The sequence below is a fragment of the Saccopteryx leptura genome, chromosome 11 (genome assembly GCF_036850995.1).
Source record: "Saccopteryx leptura isolate mSacLep1 chromosome 11, mSacLep1_pri_phased_curated, whole genome shotgun sequence".
Classification (NCBI taxonomy): Eukaryota; Metazoa; Chordata; class Mammalia; order Chiroptera; family Emballonuridae; genus Saccopteryx; species Saccopteryx leptura.
In genome coordinates, this window is record NC_089513.1 from 6,579,322 (window position 1) to 6,603,827 (window position 24,506).

At 39.3% G+C, this 24,506-nt stretch overlaps 1 protein-coding gene and 1 non-coding gene across 5 annotated transcripts in view; both read right to left on the reverse strand.

The window, feature by feature from the left end:
- The window catches only part of CCDC102B (coiled-coil domain containing 102B), a 197,273-nt gene that overhangs the window by 46,643 nt on the left and 126,124 nt on the right, over positions 1 to 24,506 (reverse strand). The window lies entirely within an intron of this gene.
- On the reverse strand, positions 11,063 to 11,138 carry TRNAV-UAC (transfer RNA valine (anticodon UAC)). The gene has a single exon. It is a non-coding gene; the product is annotated as a tRNA-Val (tRNA).

Here is a 24,506-nt window from a genome sequence, read left to right on the forward strand (position 1 = left end):
GAAGTGTATTATTTGCAAACAATGACCGCAATGATGCATAAAACTGCCTAGGTGTTTGAAGTCAGTATACTGAAATAATATGATACTATGTTGGGGTAATAGTTACATTTTTTTTCTTTTTCGTATGCGATGTGATATTGCTTTATAAAATTTAAAAGATTCTATAGCAAGCCTTCTAATTTTGTCCTTTAGATTTCTTTATACTAGGTCTCCAGAACAAAGCACCCATGTGTCTTAGTAATTGTTTATATTCTACTCTTTGCTTCTTATGCACTAGAGACCTATACTTGTTGGTCAGTAGGTTTCTGTTCTGTCTCTAATAACTTTGCTATTGCATTATCATATTATTCATTACATTGCTTTTTCCACCAGACTTATTGAGAAGGTTGGTTATTTTGGTATTTTAATATGGGTCTGTATGTAATGGATCCTGTATTATGGTAACTAAGTTCCAATTAAATTTTGTCATTATATAATGTAATATATATTCTCAAATAAACTTCAATGAAATGATGAGAAAATAATATAAATCAAAAATTTAAAAATAATTTGCTTAAAGAAAAGCAACTCATCTAAAAAGGAAATTTTTTTGATTTGCTTTTTTAATCAGACTCTGAGGTTTCTCTTATGGCACTAAAATAGCTATTCTTTATAGAGTATAGAGGATTAATATCTCATTTTCATTTATTTAAAACCTGTTGACTTGAGGAAACTTTGTATTTGCAAGTTGTAATTAAACATTAATTTTTTACTAATTGAAATTTGAAGAATTTGCTACTATAAAATTAAAAGGCTCAGCAGAATTTTTTCCTCCTCAATGATAAGTCAAATTGTGGAAATGCTGACTGCTATCTAATGCAAAATCTTATTTCCATGAAGAATATTTTATTCCCAGCCACCCAAAATAGTGATGATCTTTATCAGAGAAAAACTGAAGGTCTGACCACCATAGTCAAATAATCCAGATTAGAGAATCCATACGAGTTAACAGTGCTTTGGGTCAGTCATCTCTAGTGATCAACTGATGGGATGTAAAGGTGAAAACCATTGAAATATTCTGTGTGTTGAATGTCTAAGTCTATGCATCTATTTCTAGCCTTTAAATATGAAATCTATCCAAATATTTCTCCATATGGAAGTGCAGTTCTAACAGATTCTATTGGAAAGCAGCACTAATGTCATCAGCCAACTAAATCACAGGACCATGCCTACTGTCCATGCTTGGGACCGTATTCCTCCCACAAAAAAGTACTGTGAATATTAAAACACACACACATACTCATTCACACTCACTCACCTACACTATAATGTAGCACCTCCTCTTGGTCACAAACTATGTTTTCCTCCCTGCTTCATTAAATAATTTTTACCTTTGCCCCAAGAAATATTACCCAAGCAATCTTCCTGTCACTGCATTTGTCTCAATGTCAAATATCTATTGGTAATCTCTATCAGATCTCAGTATATATTCTCTTACTCCAGAAATCTATGTACTCAAAATGAAAGTCATACACCTTCTTCCCCACACCCAGTATACTGTAGTGAAACAGGAAAGGAAAATTGCAATAAATGCACCCATATAGAAGGGACAAATAATTAAAATAACAATGGCATTTTTCATAGAACTAGAACAAATAATCCAAAAACGTATGGAACCACAGAAGTCTCCAAGTGGCTATAACAATCTTGAAAAAGAATAACAAGGTTGGAGTTATCATTTGGTCCTTGCTAGAAAACTCAACTTTAATTGACCTTTATTGTTCAAAGGCATTCATAGTTTTATATTCTACCATTTGAAAATGACAATCAGACCCAGGAAGTCACAGAACTACTTAAATTTCTATATCATCTTACCTATCTCTTTGAAAACTCAACAGTACTTTTCTAAGTTCATCTTTCTTTTAGATACCTGTCAAATGCACTGATAGCAAACAGGAAATACCAGACACATACCTATTCACCTGAAAACCACAAGCTCATTCTGTACCTCATCTGTCTTCCAAGGCATTACAGGACATAATATACCAAACTTTTCAAGACCATCATTCTAGCCTCATATAAGTTTTCTCAATCTCTACTTCTGTCACTGGAGCTGATTTCATATAATTTAAAATCATTTTGTTGTGGTTTTAATGACCATGCCAGTCAGCTGTAAAAAAAGAGATATGGCTGAGCCCTGTTCTGGCTCTCAAAGACCCTCAGGGTAAGTGGCACACATAGCTTCTGCTCATAAGGTATTAACAAAGCTAATGTCACCTGGCCAAGCCAGAGGTTGATGATTTGGCAAGAATAATTCTGCTGCAGAGAGGTGCAAATAATATGATTGTCCTTGAGACCACAACCATTTTTTAAATTACATCATTAGACTTCTGGCTCAGCCCTTTGGGAACCAATGCTTCATTAGCCCTTGAATCCTACATAATTTTATCATTTCTTTGCCAATGGTTCAGTCCCAAGCAACTTTTTAAACCTATATTGACAAGCACAGAGATTTATTTATAACATCCAACAAACACTTGGCTATTAAAACTATTCACAGGCATAATGGCCCTGATGATATAAAAACCTTGAGCCCTCCTGCCATGTTCATCTCTGATTAGCCCACAATTCAGTCCACTATTCCTGCACACAATTAAAAAAATCCATCTGTATCTTCACAAAAGAACTACATCAAAGATGAGACGCCCACCCCAAAGGCAGTGTTAGTCAGAGCAGGGAACAATGTATGAACCTTGCTGGTCAAACAGTTCTGTTTTCATGCAAAATTAGGGAAGAAACTCCAGTTTGGTTGACTGGAGTACTTATGGTTAAAAATTAACACTCCAAATGTGGAATGTGTTCTGTTATTTAATAACCCCTTGGAGAAGTAATTCAATTATTTTTTATTTTTTAAATTTCCAACTCTTTGGCATTATCTTGGGGCAGTCTTTTTAACCAGGGAACAAATGGGGTTTTTGTTTGTTTGTTTGTTTTGTCTCAGGAGCAGGTGCAGGGACTAGAACACCCCAGAAGTAGCTGCCACCAAGCAGGATGTTCTCACAGGCACACTGACAGCCAGGACTATGTTTCATTAAAAACAAAAAATCTTTCTTTGCTGTTTGTATTTGCATGTGAAATCACCTATCTATTGCAAGTACGCTTTGAGGACATTACACTAAAGCCTCTGAAATATTCCCTAACAGGCGTCCCCAAACTACGGCCCGCGTGCCGCATGCGGCCCCCTGAGGCCATTTATCTGGCCCCCCACCGCACTTTCGGAAGGGCCACCTCTTTCATTGGTGGTCAGTGAGAAGAACACTGTATGTGGCGGCCCTCCAACGGTCTGAGGGACAGTGAACTGGCCCTCTGTGTAAAAAGTTTGGGGACCCCTGCAACCATTCACGAACTGACCTTACGCAAAAGAAGATAGCTACATTCTTTTCAACACTAGAGAGCACTGGAGAGAATATATATCCTAATACATATCTCAGTATATAATCCTGACTATACAATAGTTCTCTGATGCATCAGCTGGAAGCTTAATACTTACACACCAAGCTTCAGAGATGTTGTGCCCATATACAAACACATGCACACATGCCCATGCTGAACCTATTTGAATTCTTAAAATCCAAAGCAAATGAAGACCAACCTTAAAGGTTCCCTGAGCAGATAGAATCAGTTCTGTCACACAGACACAGCTGAATTCAGCCGATTTTGCAAGATTAACTGAGCCTTGGTCATTTCTTGCTTACACCTCTGGAAATCATCTGTGGAACTTGAATCATTCTCCAAGGTCAACACGAGATGACCACTGAAAAGTCTCCCATTGCGACCAGTCATTCTGCAGAATAAACTGTCACTGCCCCCTCAATCCAGAGCTGCCTGATAATAATATGCCCCTGAGCCCCACGCCACATTTCACCCGCGAGCTCCCAGTTTGCAAGCTGTCTTTTTGGTGTGTGCACAATAAACTTGGACTAACTCCTACCTTGGTGCTTGGTTGGTTTTGCTGTGGCTACTTCTAAACCTTTGAGAGGTGTTCAGCAGACACATAAAAAAATATACAATTATACCCACGACGATGAGCACATTGTCTTCTAGGTCATTTTTTCTTTCCTTAACGGTTACATTTTTCTAATTGATTTTGATGTTCAAAATGCAAAGATTTTTATCTCAAGTAAAGCCATATGTTAGCAAAAGAGAAAAAGCCACACACACACACACACACACACACACACACAAACATACACATACTCCATAAAGAGCTATTCGGAAGCTATCTAGTGTATGGTGACTTTAAGGCACCTTATGTTCTTTTTGGTTGAGAGTCTGTTTCAGATCTTCTACCTGAAACCTCCGTTGCATGACTTGGACCATGGTCTGACCAGCGGGGTAGTCTATGTGTGTCCCATCTACTACTGTGGCCAGGTATCGTCTGCTTAGCAAGCAGTGGATATGCTGTGGGTCCCAGGGTGCCTTGCAAAAGATCGCAGAGTCCATTGTTTATAATCTACCCCAATAAGGGCAGAAGAACAGCAGCCTTGTGACAGAAGACAAGCATTTCAACAAGAATGCAGAGGATGCCTCTCTTCATCTGGAACTCCATAGTTCTGCAACTACATGCCAGCGTTAGCATATGACCATGAATGGAAGGGGCATGTGTGGGTGGCTGAAGTGGCTAAGACAACACCACCCTTTATGTCCTTGAGTGAATCACCCATGTCTCCCACATTATGCAAAGGGAAGTTTTAGGTATACTTCCCGAAAGAGGAAGTCACATGTCCACAAGCGCAGAATGAAATATAGTAAGTGTGGGAAGAGTTGTTCATCTGCTAAAATGGCAAAAGCAGTCCAAGTCAGCAGACTGTCTGCTTTTAATTATTTTTTAAGGGAAGTTTTTGTGCTGCTGCACTCACACTGTTCCTGGCACCATCTGGAACCACGTGAACATAGCTCAGAGTCCTGGGGCAAGAGGACTGTGTTGGGAAGAAACAGTGAATTTAATTGACTCTCCAATCCATCTTGTTATAATTAACATTGGACAGGCTATGAATTAACAGGTTACATTAATTGGTCTCAGATTATTAATGTTGCCTCTCATTTTTAGTTAAAATCTACTGGACAGTTTTATGGTCATTGTAGAAAACATCTCTCTTAAAACTATAAAAAATAATCCCTAGTTCCTCATAACATTAAATACTTTTTAAAAATCCAAGGATATTCCTTTAATTTCCTGAAAAATTCAAATCCAAACCACAATGAGACATTACCTCGTAGCTGTGAGAATGACTTATCAAAAAGACCAGAAATAATAAGCGTTGGGAAGAGCGTGGAAAAAAGCGAACCCTCGTGCACTGCTGGTGGAAATGTAAATTGGTGCAGCCACTACGGAAAACAGTGTGGACGTCCCTCAAAAGATTAGAAAGCAGAGCTGCCATTATGGTCTAGCATTTGCATTTCTGGGGATTTATCCAGAATGAAATGAAAACACTATCTCAAAAATGTTTCTGCCTCCCATGTCCACTGCAGAATTATTTATAATAACCAAGACATGGAAACCACCTGAGTGTCCCTTGCTGGCTAAAGGGATAAAGAGAATGTGGTACATATATCATGAAATATTATTTAGCTATAAAAACTGAGGACCTCCTGCCGTTTGTGAAAATGAGGATAGACTTTGATGGCCTTCTGCTAAGTGAGTTAGTGACGAGGAGAGATGACAAATACTGTGTCATCTTGCTTAAATATGGAATCTGGAAAAAAAACAAAAAACACCTCATATATACAGAGGACAGATAGATGGTGGTGGTGGTAGGAAAATAGAGGTAGAATAGGTGAAGGCAGTGAGAAGGCACAAATTTTAATTATTTATAAAATAAATAATTGCTGAGGATGTAAGATACAGCATGATAACTAAAATTAATAATACTGTCCTGTATGTTTAAAGTTAACAAAAGTGCTTGACCAGGTGGTGGTGCAGTAGATAGAGCGTTGGACTGGGATGCAGAGGATCCAGGTTTGAGACCCCGAGGTCACCAGCTTGAGCGCAGGCTCATCTGCTTTAAGCAAGGCTCACCAGTGTGGGTGCAGGATCACTGGCTCAAGCAAGGGGTCACTCACTCTGCTGTAGCCCCTGCGGTCAAGGCACATATGAGAAAGCAATCAATGTAAAGCTAAGATGCCGCAACAAAGAACTGATGCTTTTCATCTCTCTCCCTTTCCGTGTGTTTGTCTCTGTCTGTCCCTCTCCCTGTCTGTCACATGTACACACAAAAAAATTGCCAAAAGAGTAGATATTGCCCTGGCCGGTTGGCTCAGTGGTAGAGCATCGGCCTAGCGTGTAGGAGTCCGAGGTTTGATTCCTGGCCAGGGCACACAGGAGAAGCGCCCATCTGCTTCTCCACTCCTCCCCCTCTCCTTCCTCTCTGTCTCTCTCTTCCCCTCCCACAGCTGAGGCTCCATTGGAGCAAAGATGGCCCGGGTGCTGAGGATGGCTCTGTGGCCTCTGCCTCAGGTGCTAGAATGGCTCTGGATGCAACAGAGCGACACCCCAGAGGGGCAGAGCATCGCCCCCTGGTGGGCATGCTGGGTGGATCCCAGTCGGGCGCATGCGGAAGTCTGTCTGACTGCCTCCCCGTTTCCAGCTTTGGAAAAATGCAAAAAAAAAAAAAAAAAGAGTAGATCTTAAAAGTTTTCATCAGAAGAAAATAAAATCTTAGCCATGTGGTGATTGGTGTTCACTAGAATTGTTGTAGTTATTTTGCAATACCTCTATCTCAATACTGAGTCATGTTGTATATGGCAATGCAGGCTTAAGCTGTGAGAGGGACTCAACTGTGTTTCTAACAGGGGGCGGAGGATTAAACCAGGATGCACCTTATCTTGTATCATGGCTTTTAAAGAGTGCACATAAACTCTGACCCAGACATTCTATTTCCATAAGTGCTTTCTATAAATATCCACATAATTGTGCAAAATGCTGCATGGGTGAGGACATTAATTACAGCATTCTGGTCTTTGTTAACAGTGAATGGTTGTATACTAATATCTGTCATAGGAAGGTAATCAGATAAAATCTATCATTATTACGTATAACATGCAGCCACTTATCTGTTGACGTGATGACAATTCCACGATATTCTATGAAGTTAAGCAAAAGGCAAAACAGTATGGAGCGTACATTATTTCAGGAGAAAATCTAATGGAAAGTGAATTTTGAGATGACCTTGTTGGTGACGAGCAGGCTCTGGCCTCTGGGAAACTCAGAACCCCGAGCAGACCAGGTGGAAATCCAGCAGAGGTGGGGACAAGGTGTGGCCTGGAAGGCAGGACCCGGAGAGACACTGCTGGCCACCACTGTGAGGAGCCAGGACGAGGAAACGGCAGAGGGGGGCTCCCACACTGACCACCCCCTTTCTCCCCGGTCCCTAACATCCAAACCAAACCGTGTGCCACCCGGGACCCCTGACAATATGAGTGTTACATAAGTGGGAGATTCCTGGGACCTCACAGCTGTCCTGCAAACCTCCATCCCCTTAAATAAATATGGCGCCCATGATACTTAAACCTTGGTAACGCCCACGGGGAGCTGGGAACTGACTCATAGATGTGCATGGGCAGTTGGACTCTTGTTGGCTGGGCATCTTGCCATGGTTCCTCCACTGGCCCCATGGTCATCCTGCAGGTTATGCCCTCATCACAGGATTTTACAGAATTACATCGCAAATCACATTTAGAAAGACATCGTTCATGTCTTCTTTTTAGAATATAATTTTCAAAGGCCAGATTATATACCTTATTCTTTTACAGAGAGATAGTAATAGGCAACACAATTCTATTATTTGGAATAACAAGGAAGAAACATTTAATGAAAGATTTTCTTGATCTGTCAAGAGAATTTGCCTCAAAATTAAGGCAGAGCTTGACAAAAGAGTCATTACGAATTTGCAAAGTAATGGCTTTCTTTCAGGAATTATGCACCTCCTTGTAACTCCTTAAACACCTTTGGGATTTAGCAAAATTATTCCTCAGATAGCCAATGTTTTATCATTGGGCTTGTACAATCCTCTTAGATTGGTGTCAGTGGAGTTAGTAAACAAAAACAATCTTTGAAAATGTACAAAGAAAGAAAGGAGGAAGACAGAAGGGAGAAAGGAGACCATGGGTGTTCAAGCATTCATGCTTTACTGCTTGGCCACTGTGTTCTCAGGCCTGGAAGGTGCATGTGCATTGGGCACAGCCTGTCCTCAGTGAGTGGCCCCCACACCTGCAACATCAGCACCAGCCATTCAGGACCTACTGAATCAGACATTCAGGGGCTGGGACCCAGCAAACCGGGGATTATACCAGCCCTCCAGATGTTTCTGCCCCAGTATAACTATCAAGTATAGTAAACTTTCCTCTTTTCAGTAACTGTTTTAAGACCGCGGATATAATCTGAGCAATGAAATATGAGCAGGCTCCCTGCATTAGGAGAGGAGATACACATGATACATGTCAGGGCATCATGTCATGCTGGGACAGGCGGGAATCTTGCTTCCCACTGAGTTTGGCACACCTGACCTGCCCACATTGTGTTATATGAGAAAACATATCACGTTTTATCTGTAGCCAAACATATTTTCATTTTGCTCATAGGATACCTTTACTTTCTATTCTAATAAAGATGAAAACTGGATTTCCGTTTAGAAGTAAAATTATTTCATTAATACAAAGATTTTTTTAAATTAGTTGAGGGTGAAAAGGATTACTATTCACTAAGTACCTACTATACATAAAATTCTTCCCACACCGTCTCTCTCATGTCTCTTCTGCTTTCCCCACTCAGTACCAGAGAGGCCGTGAACATTGCTTATGGCCAACCTACTTGTAAGTTACTCCTGCACTTTTTATTTTATCAAAACGGTATGCCATGGCTAGCTCTCTCATCAATTTATTGCTAGGCATTATCTTCTCAGAATTCACAAGTTCTTTGACACTTTATTTGATTAAGAACACTATAAATGAGCAGACAAAACAGAAACAGACTCATGGATACAGAGGACAGACTGATGGTTGCCCAAGGGGAGGGTGGTTGAGAGGCTGGGTGAAAAAGGTGGAGGGATTGAGAAGTACGGACTGGTAGTTACTAAATAGTCACGGGCATGTAAAGCACAGCGTGGGGAATATAGTCAGTAATATTGTAATAATTATGGATGGAGCCAGGGGGGTACTGGAAATATCGGGGAACCACTTTGTCAAGTATGTGATTGTCTAACCACTAGAGACTGTACACCTGAAACAAAAACTATTGACTGTCAACTGTAATTTTAAAAAAAATTAAAAATAAAAAAATATTTTATTAATTTACCACCAGCCCCATTTTACTCCCTAGAGAGAGAGGGGTTTCTTCTTGAATTGTCAGAGCTGTGGCCTTTGCTACTCTACACTCAGTTCTTGTCACTCCTGTGATGACACCCTCCCCTCCAGTTCTTTCCCTGAATACATGCGGCAGCACAGGGTGAAGGCGCTCGGGACCCCACATCATGATCCCATGCCTTTCTCTGATGCTGGCTTCTGAAATCTCACTTTCTCTTGTAACTTGCTTACAGATGTCCTATTGGAAGACATTCAAATGGATGTTCATTGAAAGGAGTTAATAATCTACCTTTGAAAAGAGAATTAGGTGGATAGTCCACGTGGACCTTCAGAGCAAGCTTATTTCAATATATTGTAATGGTAGAAAGACAGAAAAAAATAATGATGATGTGAACTGTCTGTGTTTTAGCAGAGAAAAATCTGAATGAAAATTGAACATGTAAAAAATAATGGATCTGGAGATTATTATCCGAAGTGAATGAGCCAGTGAGAGAAAGACAAATACCATCTGATCTGACTTGTATGTGGAATTTAAGGAACAAAATAGAAAAAGAGGCTTGGACACACGGAACAGATGGACAGCTGTGGGTGGGGGTGGGTTTGGAGGGCTGAATGAAAGAAAGTGAAGAGATTAAGTAGAAAACATATAGATAGAGAAAACAGACACAGACAACAGCATGGTGATAGCCAGAGAGGGAGGGGGAGTGGGGGGGGAGGGGAAGGGGGTCAAATGGGGACTCAGAGGGACTTTGCTTTGGACCATGGGCATGCGATGCAGTACCAATGATGTTTTGTTGAGTTGTATATCTAAACCTGTATGCTTTAGTGAACCAATGTCACCCTAATAAATTCTATAAACAAATAAAAAATACACAGTACTTCAGATTATGTCAGAGTGTGATCCTCTATAAATCTAAAGATCTAAAGCTATACAGCTGCACAGTAAATATAATTCACAAGCCTTTAGAAGTGGATTCGAATATTAATAGTGGATCTTGATATAAAAATTATCATCTAAAATGCATTTGTATACAGATATTTTGATAGGATAATACTAGTTTCTCAAACAGATCGACTCTCATGATGGAAGGATTGGAGGCAGGCTTTAAATTTTGTATGTGGCTAATGAACTCACACCTTAGTTTATGTTCTTGTAAGTCAAGATATTGCTTCCCACCTGGAACTAATTTTGTAGTTGATACATCAAGCATTGAGGCTTAAGTGATTCTGACTTTGGCAAGCTGACAGAATCCAAATACATTTTCTTATAACTGAAAGTAATGTAAAGGGAGACTGGTAAAATTAAATCAGGTAAGTTTATATACATCTATTTGAAGGGAAACAAAATATCATTCAGGGAATTTAAAAGTATGTTATTTCTATAAGTTCAACTTTTTAGAATTATGATTCAGATACTAGTTTAAATATGATTTCTTCTGAGATGCTTTTTATTTTTTTTTGTATTGTTTTGGAGTTAGAATCGGGAAGGCAGTCAGACTCCTGCATGTGCGCACCTGACTGGGAGCCACCCGGCATGCCCACCGAGGGCGATGCTCCTCTGCAAGAGAAGCCATTCTAGCACCTCAGGTGGAGGCCACGGAGCCATCCTTAGCACCTGGGGCCAACTTTGCTCTAATGAAGCCTTGGCTGCAGGAGGGGAAGAGAGAGATAGAGAGAAAGGAGAGGGGGAAGGGTGGAGAAGCAGATGGGCTCTTCTCCTTTGTGCCCTAGCCGGGAATTGAACCCAGGACTTCCACATGTAGGGCCGACGCTCTACCACTGAACCAACTGGCCAGGGCCCTGAGATGCTTTCTTGATTACCCAAATGTAATCAGTGATTCACAGTATTATTTTTAAATTCTTTCATATGACCGTTCACTTCTACCTATTTGTGCATGTATTTAAGATTCTTTTTTCTACTAGGTAGCCAATAAATATTTAATGTGTATGTAGAAGCAATTTAGAATTATGTGGAAATGTATAAATTAACCTAGTTAGTGGTCAGGATTTTGAAATTGGAGCTCTAATTGTAGAATTTTGAAAACACTGTTACTAGCAAAAAAGGTATGCCTCATTTTAATGACAAAAAGATGTTTTATTTTATGTGTTTATTATGTTTTATTTTTAAGCACCAAATACTTGAAATAATTTTTCTAAAGATGATCACCTTTTCAGTTTGCTAATACATCATTTAATATTATTATCTAAAACAGTGATTATTTTTTTAGGTTTTTAAGCTACATTAAACTTCTTAAATTTTAATTCTATCAATTCTTAATTTTTTTAATTATAGAATTACCTAAAAAAGACATTTTGAAATCGGTGAATGTCCACAATTATCTGATAATTAGTCTTTTCCAAAATGACAATTTATATTTTGGAGGTAGAAAACTGAATTACAATTTTTCAAATAATACATAAAAAGAACCATTGGGTAAAATATGTCCTTTGTGCATACATCATTTAAATCATCATAAATTGTTGAGTTAGTACTAAATTATGAGACCATAATTATGTTCAGTTATTGTTATATATAACTGCTACTTATTTTTGTCATGGTCTGAATTTAATCTGATAGATCTAAGTTTCTATCTCTGTGAAAAAGATATATTGAGACAGATGTGAGAGGGAATATTACTTTCTTACACTTTTTTATGGACAGGCTGTCATTTAGAAGTGAAAGGAAGATAACACCAAACACAAGATGACATGAAGTTGACATGTCAGAGGCAGGAAGATATGACAGGCATGAGGGGGGCTTTCAATAGAGTGAAAAATAGAGCATTAGATATTAAGGAAAGGGGGACAGGATGCTGTTGTTGTGGGAAGACTAGGTCAAGATCTCAAAGTCCTGATCAAAAGAGATTGAAATTCTAATTTTTTGTTTTAGATGGGAGAGGGACATGGAAAGTGAGGGAAACATTGATCGAGTGAATAAAATACACCATTTTTTGGATAAGAAAAAAGAAACCTGTTTCACTTGACTAGGTAATGACAGAAATAGAGAAACCAATGAGAACATTGCAATAAGGTTCAAACAGTTCATATATTTCAGTCTTCAGTGAATAGGAAAATAAAAAAATAAAAAAAAAAAAACAAAGAAAACAAGAACATGGTTTCATCTCACACTAAAATTCCAAAGGTAGAAAGACTTCATTAGTTGGTTAACTTGGCAGTTCAAGAACCTCATCAAGGACTGAGCTCTCCTTATATTTCTGTGTTGCTCCCTTGGGTAGTTGGTGTTCATTTTCACAAATGTCTGATGCTCCCCTCTAAAAGGGCGCTGATATACATCCCTTCCTGTTGAACTCAGTATGGCCATGGGACTTCCTTTGGGCACTGTAATTAAGTCGAAGGGATGCTGGTCACCTCCAAGCACTTACAGAGCACTATTCACCATGGTCTCTTATTTCCGCCTCTGCAACTGTGTTGCAATGAACCCTTTGTACCATTGGATTCCTCAGTCACTTGTCATAGGAAGAACACCTAAGTGAACTTAAATAAACTTTGGTCTTTGAAGCCATTGTTCCCCCCCCCACACACACACACACACGGATATACTTTATTTTTTTATTCTTTAATTACAACTGATAATCAATGTTATTTTATATTACTTTCAGGTGGGTAGCACAGTGGTTGGATACTTATGTAATTTACAAAGTGATAGCCCTGATCATTCTAGCACCTGCCTGGCACTATACATAGTTACTACACTATGTATATAGTTACTACCATAGTATAGTAATTATTGACTATATTCCCTGTGCTGTGCTTCACATCCCTGTGACTATTTTGTAACTACAAATTTTTGCTTTTAATCCCTTCAAACCCCTTCCCATCTGGTAATCATCAATCTCTTCTGTGTATCTATTTGTCTGTTTCTGTCTGATCATTTATTTTGTTCTTTAAGTTCCACGTACAAGTGAAATCATGAAGCCACTGTGATTTTCCAGGTTTACTGTTCCTGTAGCATAATGCAGACCACTCTAGCTGACAGACTCTTCTGAGCCTGCAAGTTTTTCTTGAGCTAGAAATTACATGTAGTTTTGACAATATCAAGAACAAAAAGGGAATATTTTCTTGTAGGGTCTTCCTAAAAGTTAAAAAAAAATTTGTATCTTCCCAGGACTTCATTTCATGTTTAAACGACTATAATTGTATCACATGTTAATGGTTACCCCCTCACTGATTAAAAAGTAACCCTACAGAATTGGATTAGCCCAAATACACTCAGGTTTTAGGGCTGAAGGTAGCTCCGAAATGAAAGTCAGAAGGGAGACTACATGAAATATTAGAGTTTCATCAAGAAAGACACAATGGGCCCTGGCCGGTTGGCTCAGCAGTAGAGTGTCAGCCTGGTGTGCAGAAGTCCTGGGTTCGATTCCCGGCCAGGGCACACAGGAGAGGCGCCCATATGCTTCTCCACCCCTCCCCCTCTCCTTCCTCTCTGTCTCTCTCTTCCCCTCCCACAGCGAGGCTCCATTGGAGCAAAGTTGGCCCGGGCACTGGGGATGGCTCTGTGGCCTCTGCCTCAGGCGCTAGAATGGCTCTGGTTGCGACAGAGTGATGCCCCAGAGGGATCCCGGTTGGGTGCATGCGGGAGTCTGTCGGACTGCCTCCCCATTTCCAGCTTCGGAAAAATGAAAAATGAAAAAAAAAAAAAAAAAAAGAAAAAGAAAGACACAATGAACAAAGGAATGAATGAACAATCAGTAACTACTTCAAGGTACAATTTCTGCCTGTTTCTTTCTTTCTTTCTTTCTTTCTTTCTTTCTTTCTTTCTTTCTTTCTTTCTTTCTTTCTTTCTTTCTTTCTTTCCTTCCTTCCTTCCTTCCTTCCTTCCTTCCTTCCTTCCTTCCTTCCTTCCTTCCTTCCTTCCTTCCTTCCTTCCTGTCCTCCTTCCTTTCATTCAAAAGATATTTGTTAACAACCAGCTATGAACACGATACTGTGATAAAGCACCAAGGATGCAGATATTAAAAATCAACCTACAGGCTTGTTTGCGAAGAGTAAATAAAACCAGAAATAGTAGGTACTCATCTTGGAAATGAATGTATTTGAAGAGAGATACAAGGCAGCTAATAGCATGGCAAGATTTCTAAGAGAAAGGAATGTTGAACCTGAAATTAGACATTGCAGTAAAAATGACTATTTGGAGAGGAAAGATTGAGGGAAAATCTCTCCAGGATGAAGTGTAAGCAGATGCTAAGACCAGAAGTGAGGAAGAACATGGTGTACTGTGGAGATGACTGGACTACAGTGAGTGTGTGTGTGTGTGTGTGTGTGTGTGTGTATGTGTGTGTGTGCATGTGAGTGTAAGCTTGGTATACATTGTGAACTTATTTTTTTTTCCTTTTTTTAATATTAAGTGAGAGGAGGGGAGGCAGAGAAACAGATTCCTGCATGCGTCCCAACCAGGATCCACCCAGCAAACCCCTGACCCATTGACGCTCTGTCCATCTGGGGCTGCTGCTCTGTTGCTCAACAACAGAGCTATTTTAGCACCTGAGGTGAGGCCATGGAGCCATCCTCAGCACCCAAGGCTAACTTGCTTGAACTATTCATGCCATGCCTGCAGGAGAGGAAGAGAGGGAAAAAAGAGAGAGAAGAGGGAGGAGTGAAGAAGCAAATGGCCACTTCTCCTGTGTGCCCTGACCAGGAATCAACCCTGGGACTTCTACACACTGGGATGACATGCTAACACTGAGCCAATTGGCCAAAGCAAGCTGTAAACTTATTTATTAATGAAAAACTCATATATAATAGAAAGGATTTATTAATATCTAAATAAACTATTACATATATACATATCACAAGACATTGATTAAGAAGATTGCTCAGCACACACAAAAATATCAATGTGGAGATATAGCAATTCTAGTTAAATAAAAATAAGTATTGCACTCAATTTACAAATATGCATTCACAAAGTTAAAATTAGAATCATCATATTTGGTATGACAGCTTCTCAGATTATGGGAATCGGGTCAGAAACAAGGCTTAGCCATGGAATAAGGATCATTCTCTTGTTTAAATCCTAATGTAGCTGTTGATTTCATGGTCACCTTCCCTGCAAAATGAGACTTTCATAACTGTGTTATTGGTGTTGCAAACTGAAATGAGAATAAATGGGATGACTGTACTAATAATATCTATGACTAGTTTGCTCTAGGGCAGTGAGTCACCATCTGTTGGTGTGTGCAACTGTGTGTACTGCTGCTCTCTGGAAATAAGGTACTGATTTAGACACATATTAATAATGCCTTATCACTAATAGAATATTTATTACGATCACCTAGATAGGCTAGGCTAGAGTACAATGAATGCAGCTCTAATCTTGCTATACACATTTCATCATTTCGCCCCAAGAGAAATCTTGACATCCAGAATAGTAAAGATTTTTTCCTGCTATATTAAATGTAATAAATAATAGCACCAATCTCAAAGGGCTGCTGTACATAGTAAACTATGTACATGTGTCTAGATGTACATATTAGTATATATGTATATAACAAGTAGATATATGTGTGTTTTCTACATAGCTAAGCATTGTTATTACAGGAAGAATGAACTCTCCTCACTGTGCTCTAATTAATGCCTACCACATCCAATGATTGGAAGAACCCCCGAAGGAACATATATCATAGACAATCAATATGTATGTTTAAGTTCTGTAGTGAGGATATAGAACTTCATTGCATAGATAGTTTTTCTGCCATTTCCAGAGGGTATGTACCACATCAATAGAAAAACAACAAATACTCCTTATCTCAACATCAAACAAGGATGCCTGCTAAAGTAATTTTAACATACTGCAGGAGGCTGGCGGTAAGTGTGGCTAGTCCCAGTTTCCACCCTCAGTGATGAAGTTTTAGAAGAAGCAGGCAACCGAACAAGGAATTGAAGCAGATCTCAGTGAATGGAAGCCGTGTGTAATAGGGGTGCCTCTGAAGGTAGCATAAGGCACACATGAGAGGTTTGAGAGGACCTAAAAAGTCACCAATCATAAAACTTACCCTAGAACTTTGCATTAAAAAAAACCCCTCAAACAGAAATCTCTTTTGATTTTGTGCCCAGTTCAAGATAGAGCCCACCTCTCTAGTCCCCCTCACAACAGAACTTTCTAAAAGAATTCTCTGTAGTGGTTTTATCCACTTCTCCAGACTGAATTACTTTTGAACTCTATTTATTATTCACTTGGTTCCAGAAAAAACTGTTCCTGTCAGGTTGCTAATGGCTTCTACATAGCCAAACATATTGCTCACCTACCATGTCTTTAACCTGAACTCTCAACAATGTTCTCTATTTAATGAGAATATATATAACTTAGCACTGAGGTGTAGACTTGTATAACCAACTATCAACTTGCTATCTACATTTGATTTCTCATAGTCATTTTAAATGTGACAAGCTTTATTGTTCTATAAATTCCAATGATGTGAGAAACTTACCCAATACCCAATTTGCTACAAATGCACAGAAATGTCATTGTAACCTGAGACAGTAAGGAACAGGACAAAGAAATAAGCCCTACCAGTTAGGGGTTGTGTTTAACTGTTCATGTTAGTTAGAGAGCTGTGGTATTGAGCCCAAATGAGAAAGCAAGCTAAGTTCTGCCCACCATGGAGCAGAAGAACATTCCTCTCATTAAAAGAGAAATCAAAACTCAAAGACTTAGGCAAGCACTGGTAGGAGCCAAAGAAATCACCAAACTCAAAGTCAACCTAATCGCCCAGTGATCCCTTTGAAACCCATAGAATGAACAAACTGGAAATGACTTGAGAGTCCAGAGTGCCTGCACCCACAGAAAAATCAGTGCAAGGGAAAAAACAGCTCAAAATCAGAATTTACAACCATAAGAAGTAATGATTCAATGGGAAGAGAAGCAAGCACAATAGGAAAATTAGCATACTCAAGATTGGAGGCCCTGGCCAGTTGGCTCAGTGGTAGAACATCAGCCTGATGTGCAGGAGTCCCGGGTTTGATTCCCGGCCAGGGCACACAGGAGAAGCACCCATCTGCTTCTCCACCCCTCCCCCTCTCCTTCCTCTCTGTCTCTCTCTTCCCCTCTTGCAGCCAAGGCTCCATTGGAGCAAAGATGGCCCAGGCGCTGAGGATGGCTCTGTGGCCTCTGCCTCAGGCGCTAGAATGGCTCTGGATGCAACAGAGCAATGCCCCAGAGGGGCAGAGCATCACCCCCTGGTGGGCATGCCGGGTGGATCCCGTTGGACGCATGCAGGAGTCTGTCTGACTGCCTCCCCATTTCCAGCTTTGAAAAAATGAAAAAAAAAAAAAGATTGGAGACACCACAATCTGAAAACACTGTAAAAACAATCATAATATCACTAAAAGATTAAAGAAATATAAGCTATAATAAATTAATATTAAACTATGAGAACAGAAAGAACAGATTTGAAAAAGAACCAACAAGAACTTCTTAAAACGTCCAAGTTCTAGAAGGTCAAAAGTCAATGGGTGAATGAAGGCAACCTCGCCTGGCCCGTGGAACTGAGGCTTGCGGCCTGACACTGAAGCCAGCTACTCCCACAGGGGTGGAGCAAAAGCCCAGAACAGGCAGAGTCCTGCAACTGAGCGTGGGCATGCAGCACTGCCCAACCCATGGAGCCAAGGCTTGCAGCTGTCCCATGAATGGGCTCCTCCTGCAGGGGCAGGGTGAAAGCCCGGAATCAGGCAGAGACCTGCAGCTGAGCAAAGGTGCTCACCCCTGCCCTCAGGGCCGGGGCTTATGGCCCAGGCACAGCATATAACCCCACTCACGGGGGCAGGGCAAAGGCTGAGGCCACTGAGGCTTGTACACCCGAGCACGTGATCACAGCACCTCCTGTGAAAAAGAGGCAGAAACCACAGCAACAGCCCCAGTGGGCTGGCATTGGCAATGCCCATAACTGATAGCCTTAGGCAGCAGCAGCAGAGGAGGTGGCGGGCTTGCAGAAACACCACACCTAAGGAACACAGAGGCCACACCCAGTGGACCCCAGTGGCCAAAACCTTCTTTTACACGGACAAAATGAGAAGGCAGAGAAATGCAGCACAAATGAATCAAGAGAAATTCCCAGAAAAGGACCTGAATGAGTCAGATATAACCAAATTACCAGATGCAGAGTTTAAAATAACAATTTTTTGGATGCTCAAAGATCTTAGAACAACAATAGATGGTCATTACGAAGTAAAGAGATAGCAAATATAAAATAGAACATTGAAGAGACCTGAAGATGGCAGCGGAGTAGGCAGACGCACAGACTCCCAGCTCACACCACCAAACTGGATTATAAACTAATTTATGAACAATCAGCATGAAAAACCAAATCTGGACTACAAGAACAGCTTTCAAAAATCAAGAAGCAAAGACGAAGCCACAACAAACCTGGTAGTGAGCGACTGAATCTCCCCTGCTTACAGGAATGGGGGAAGGAGGTGAGGCTGGCCTCTCAATTCCAAGGAAAAGATTAGTGAATACTGCTCACAGCCACTTACCTGGTGACCAGGGAAGAAGATGTGTTGAAAGGGCCCGCTTGTCTTCCAAAAAAAGGAGAAAGAGAGAGACGGATGGTGAGGGGGAGAGGAATATAGGTGATGACATAAAAAGCTGACTCATTCAGTGCTGGAGGCGGCCATAACTGGGGGAGGGGCTGATCCTTCCACAAATCAAAATACAAAAGTACTTCCAGGTCACAGAGATACAGACATCTCTCCAGATCCAATCAGCGCAACAAGACACAGCTGAAAACAAGAAGTGGGGAGGAGGGGCAGTAACTCAGGTCTCCTTGGAGATGTGAGATATACCTCCCCCTACTGAAGCTAAGAAAGCAACCCATCCCCAGAGAGATTAACTGGCAGAAGAGGACTTTAGAGCCTCAGGTCACACCCACTGCATTCCTGGATACAGTTTCAAATAAGCCCCCTGCTGAGATCAGAAAGCAAGACAATCACCTGTTAAGAAAACAAACAAATTAAGACTTCAAAGCAGCCCAAATTCTAAAGTGAATTACAAATATTAGCTGATGCCAACCCAAGAAGACTTAGAAACAACACAAGTAAAAACTAGAGGCAGACAACACCAAGCCTAGACTCAACCAGCTCTATAAAGAAAACACCCTGGGTAGGCACAATGAGAAGACAAAGAAGTGCAATCCAAATGAAACCACAAGAGAGACCTTCAGGAGATGAACTGAGTGATATGGAAATAATCAAACTTCCGGATGCAGAGTTTAAAATAATGATTGTAAGGATGCTTAGGGATCTTAGAACAACAATAGATGGTCATCACGAACACCTAAATAAAGAAATAGCAAGTATAAAAAAGGATATTGAAATATTAAAAAAGAATCAGTCGGAGATGACAAATACAATATCAGAAATGAAGACCACAATGGAAGGAATTAAAAGCAGGATAGATACAGCTGAGGATCGAATCAGCGAGTTGGAGGACACTGGAATGAAGGCATGAAAGCAGAGAAGAAAAAGGAAAAGAGACTCAAAAAGTCTGAGGAAACTCTTAGAGAGCTCTGTGACAACATAAAGAGAAATAACATCCACATCATAGGGGTTCCTGAAGAAGAAGAAAAATAACAAGGGATAGAGGCTTTGTTCAATTATATTATAACTGAAAACTTCCCTAAATTAATGCAGTAGAAACTCTCACAAATTCAAGAAGCACAGAGAACTCCACTAAAAAGAAACCCAAAAAAACCTACACCAAGACACATCATAATTAAAATACCAAAGCTAAGTGATAAAGAGAAAATATTAAAAGCTGTGAGAGAAAAAAAAGGCTATCACCTACAAAGGAGCCCCATAAGGATGACATCAGACTTCTCAACAGAAACACTTGAAGCCAAAAGGGAATGGCAAGAAATATTCAAAGTAATGAAGAACAAGAGCCTACAACCAAGACTACTTTATCCAGCAAGGCTATCATTTAAAATTGAAGGAGAAATAAAAAGTTTCCCAGACAAAAAAAAAAAACTCAAGAAATTCATTACAACCAAACCAATACTGCAGGAAATGTTAAGGGGCATGGTGTAAACAGATCAAAGTGGGAAAAGAATATAGCAAAAGAGGAATACAGCTTTAAAGAATAAAATGGCAATAAACAACTACATGTCAATAATAGCCCTAAATGTAAATGGATTAAATGATCCAATCAAAAGACATAGGGTAGCTGCATGGATAAGAAAACAGGACCCATACATATGCTGTCTACAAGAGACACACCTTAAAACAAAAGATGCACATAGGTTGAAGGTAAAAGGATGGAAAAAAACATTTCATGCAAATGGAAATGAAAAAAAAAACTGGGGTAGCAATACTGATATCAGACAAAATGGACTTTAAAACAAAGAATATAGTGAGAGATAAAGAAAGCCACTACATAATGATAAAGGGAGCAATCCAACAGGAAGATATAACTATTATAAATAACTACACACCTAATATAGGAGCACCTAAATATATAAAGCAGTCTTTGATGGATATAAAGAGCGAGATCAACAGCAAAACTATAATAGTAGGGGATTTTAATACCCCACTAACATCACTAGATAGATCCTCAAGAAAGAAAATTAACAAAGAAACAGCAGACTTAAAGGACACACTAGATCAACTCGATTTAATAGATATCTACAGAACTTTTCACCCTAAAGCATCAGAATATACATTCTTTTCAAGTGCTCATGGTACATTCTCTAGGATAGACCACATGTTAGGGCACAAAAGTGGTCTCAACAAATTTAAGAAGATTGAAATCATATCAAACATTTTCTCTGATCAGAATGGCATGAAACTAGAAATCAACGACAACAAAAAAGCTCAAAAATTCTCAAACACATGGAAACTAAATAGCAGGTTGTTAAATAACAAATGGATTAAGAATGAGATCAAAGAAGAAATAAAAAATTCCTAGAAACGAATGATAACAAGCATAAAACAACTCAAAATTTATGGGACACAGAAAAAGCAGTACTGAGAGGGAAGTTCATAGCACTAGAGGCACACTTTAAAAAGCTAGAAAAAGCTCAAATAAACAACTTAACCCTGCATCTAAAAGAACTAGAAAAATAACAGCAAGTAAAGCCTAAATGTAGTAGAAGGAAAGAAATAATAAAGATCAGAGCAGAACTAAATGACATAGAGACTAAAGAAACAATACAGAGGATCAATGAAACTAGGAGCTGGTTTTTTGAAAAGGTAAACAAGATTGATGAACCTTTAACTAGACTCACCAAGAAAAAGAGAGAGAGGACTCAAATAAATAAAATTAGAAATGAGAGGGGAGAAATAACAACTGACACAACAGAAATACAAAGGATTGTAAGAATATACTATGAAGAACTGTATGCCAAAAAACTAGACAACCTAGATGAAATGGACAAATTCCTTGAAACATACAATCTTCTAAAAATCAATCTGGAAGAATCAGAAAACCTAAACAGACCAATTACACCAAATGAGATCAAAACAGTTATCAAAAAACTCCCAACAAAGAAAAGTCCGGGGCCAGATGCCTTCACAAGTGAATTCTACCAACTATTCAAAGAAGAACTAACTCCTATCCTTCTCAAGCTATTTCAAAAAAATCAAAAGAAAGGAAGACTTCCGAGCTCCTTTTATGAGGTGAACATAATTCTGATTCCAAAACTAGGCAAAGACAACACAAAGAAAAAAAATTATAGGCCAATATCTCTGATGAATATAGATGCTAAAATCCTCAACAAAATATAGCAAACCGCATCCAACAATATATGGAAAAATCATACACCATGATCAAATGGGATTTATTCTGGGAAGGCAAGGCTGGTACAATATTCGCAAATCTATCAATGTTATTCATCACATAAATAAAAGGAAGGAGAATAACCACATGATAATTTCAATAGATGCAGAAAAAACATTTGATAAAATCCAGCACCCATTTATGATCAAAACTCTCAGCAAAGTGGGAATACAGGGAACATACCTCAACATGATAAAAGCCATATATGACAAACCCACAGCCAACATCATCCTTAATGGGCAAAAAAAGCAATCCCCTTAAGATCAGGAAAAAGGCAGGGGTGCCACCTTTCACCACTCTTATTCAACATAGTCCTGGAAGTCCTAGCCAGAGCAATCAGACAAGAAGAAGAAATAAAAGGCATTCAAGTTGGAAAAGAAGAAGTAAAGCTATCATTATTTGCAGATGATATGATATTGTATATAGAAAATTCTAAAGTCTCAGTCAAAAAAACTACTGGACCTGATAAATGAATTTAGCAAGGTGGAAGGATATAAAATTAATACTCAGAAATCAGAGGCATTTTTATACACCAACAATGAACAATCAGAAAGAGAAATTAAGGAAACAATCCCCTTCACTATTACAACCAAAAAAATAAAGTGCCTAGGAATAAATTTAACCAAGAAGACTAAAGACTTGTACTCAGAAAATTGTAAAACATTGATAAAGAAATCAGGGAAGATACAAACAAGTGGAAGCATATACCGTGCTCATGGTTAGGAAGAATAAACATCATTAAAATGTCTATATTACCCAAAGTAATTTATAAATTCAATGCAATACCAATTAAAATACCAATGCCTTACTTCAAAGAAATAGAACACATATTCCAAAAATTTATATGGAACGAAAAGAGAACACGAATAGCCTCAGTAATCTTAAAAAAAAAGAATAAAGGGGGAGGTATCACACTTCCAGATATCAAGCTATACTACAAGGCCATTGTACCCAAAACAGCCTGGTACTGGCATAAGAACAGGCACATAGATCAATGGAACAGAACTGAGAACCCAGAAATAAACCTACAGCTCTATGGACAACTGATATTTGACAAAGGAGGTAAGGAAATACAATGGAGTAAAGACAGCCTCTTCAACAAATGGTGTTGGGAAAATTGGACAGCAACCTGCAAAAAAATGAAACTAGACCACCAACTTACACCATTCACAAAAATAAACTCAAAATGCATAAAAGACTTAAATGTAAGGCGTGAAACCATAAGCATCTTAGAAGAAAACATAGGCAGTAAGCTCTCTGACATCTCTCACAGCGATATATTTGCTGATTTATCTCCACTGGCAAGGGAAATAAAAGACAGGATAAACAAATGGGACTATATCAAACTAAAAAGCTTTTGCATGGCCAAGCCAATAAGAACAGAATAAAAAGACAAACTATACAATGGGAGAACATATTTGACAGTATGTCTGATAAGGGGTTAATAACCAAAATTTATAAAGAACTTGTAAATCTCAACACCAGAAAGACAAACAATCCAATCAAAAAATGGGCGAAAGAAATGAATAGACACTTCTCCAAAGAGGACATACAGATGGCCAATAGGCATATGAAAAAATGCTCAACATCATTAATCATTAGAGAAATGCAAATTAAAACCACAATGAGATATCACCTCACACCGGTTAGAATGGTGCTCATCAACAAAACAACACAGAATAAGTGCTGGCGAGGATGTGGAGAAAAGGGAACCCTACTGCATTGCTGGTGGGAATGCAGGTTGGTGCAACCTCTGTGGAAAACAGTATGGAGATTCCTCAAAAATTGAAAATCGAACTGCCTTTTGATGCAGCCATCCCACTTTTAGGAATATATCCCAATGACACCATAGAATGGTTCCAGAAGGAGAAATGCACCCCCATGTTTATAGCAGCATTGTTCACAATAGCGAAGATCTGGAAACAGCCCAAGTGTCTGTCAGAGGACGAGTGGATTAAAAAGCTTTGGTACATATATACTATGGAATACTACTCAGCCATAAGTAATGATGACATCGGATCATTTACAATAACATGGATGGACCTTGATAACATACGGAGTGAAATAAGTAAATCAGAAAAAAACTAAGAACTATATGAACCAATGCATTGATGGGACATAAAAATGAGACTCAGAGACATGGCAAGAATGTGATGGTAACAGGGAGTGGGGTGGAGGGGTGGGGAAGGGGCGAGGAAGGAGAGGGAGGGAGTGGGGGGAGGATAGGGGCACAAAGAAAACCAGATAGAAGGTGATGGAGGACGGTTTGACTTTGAGTGAGGGATATGCAGCATAATCAAAGGTCAAAATAATCTGGAGATGTTTTCTCGGAATATATGTACCCTGATTTATCAATGTCACTGCATTAATATTA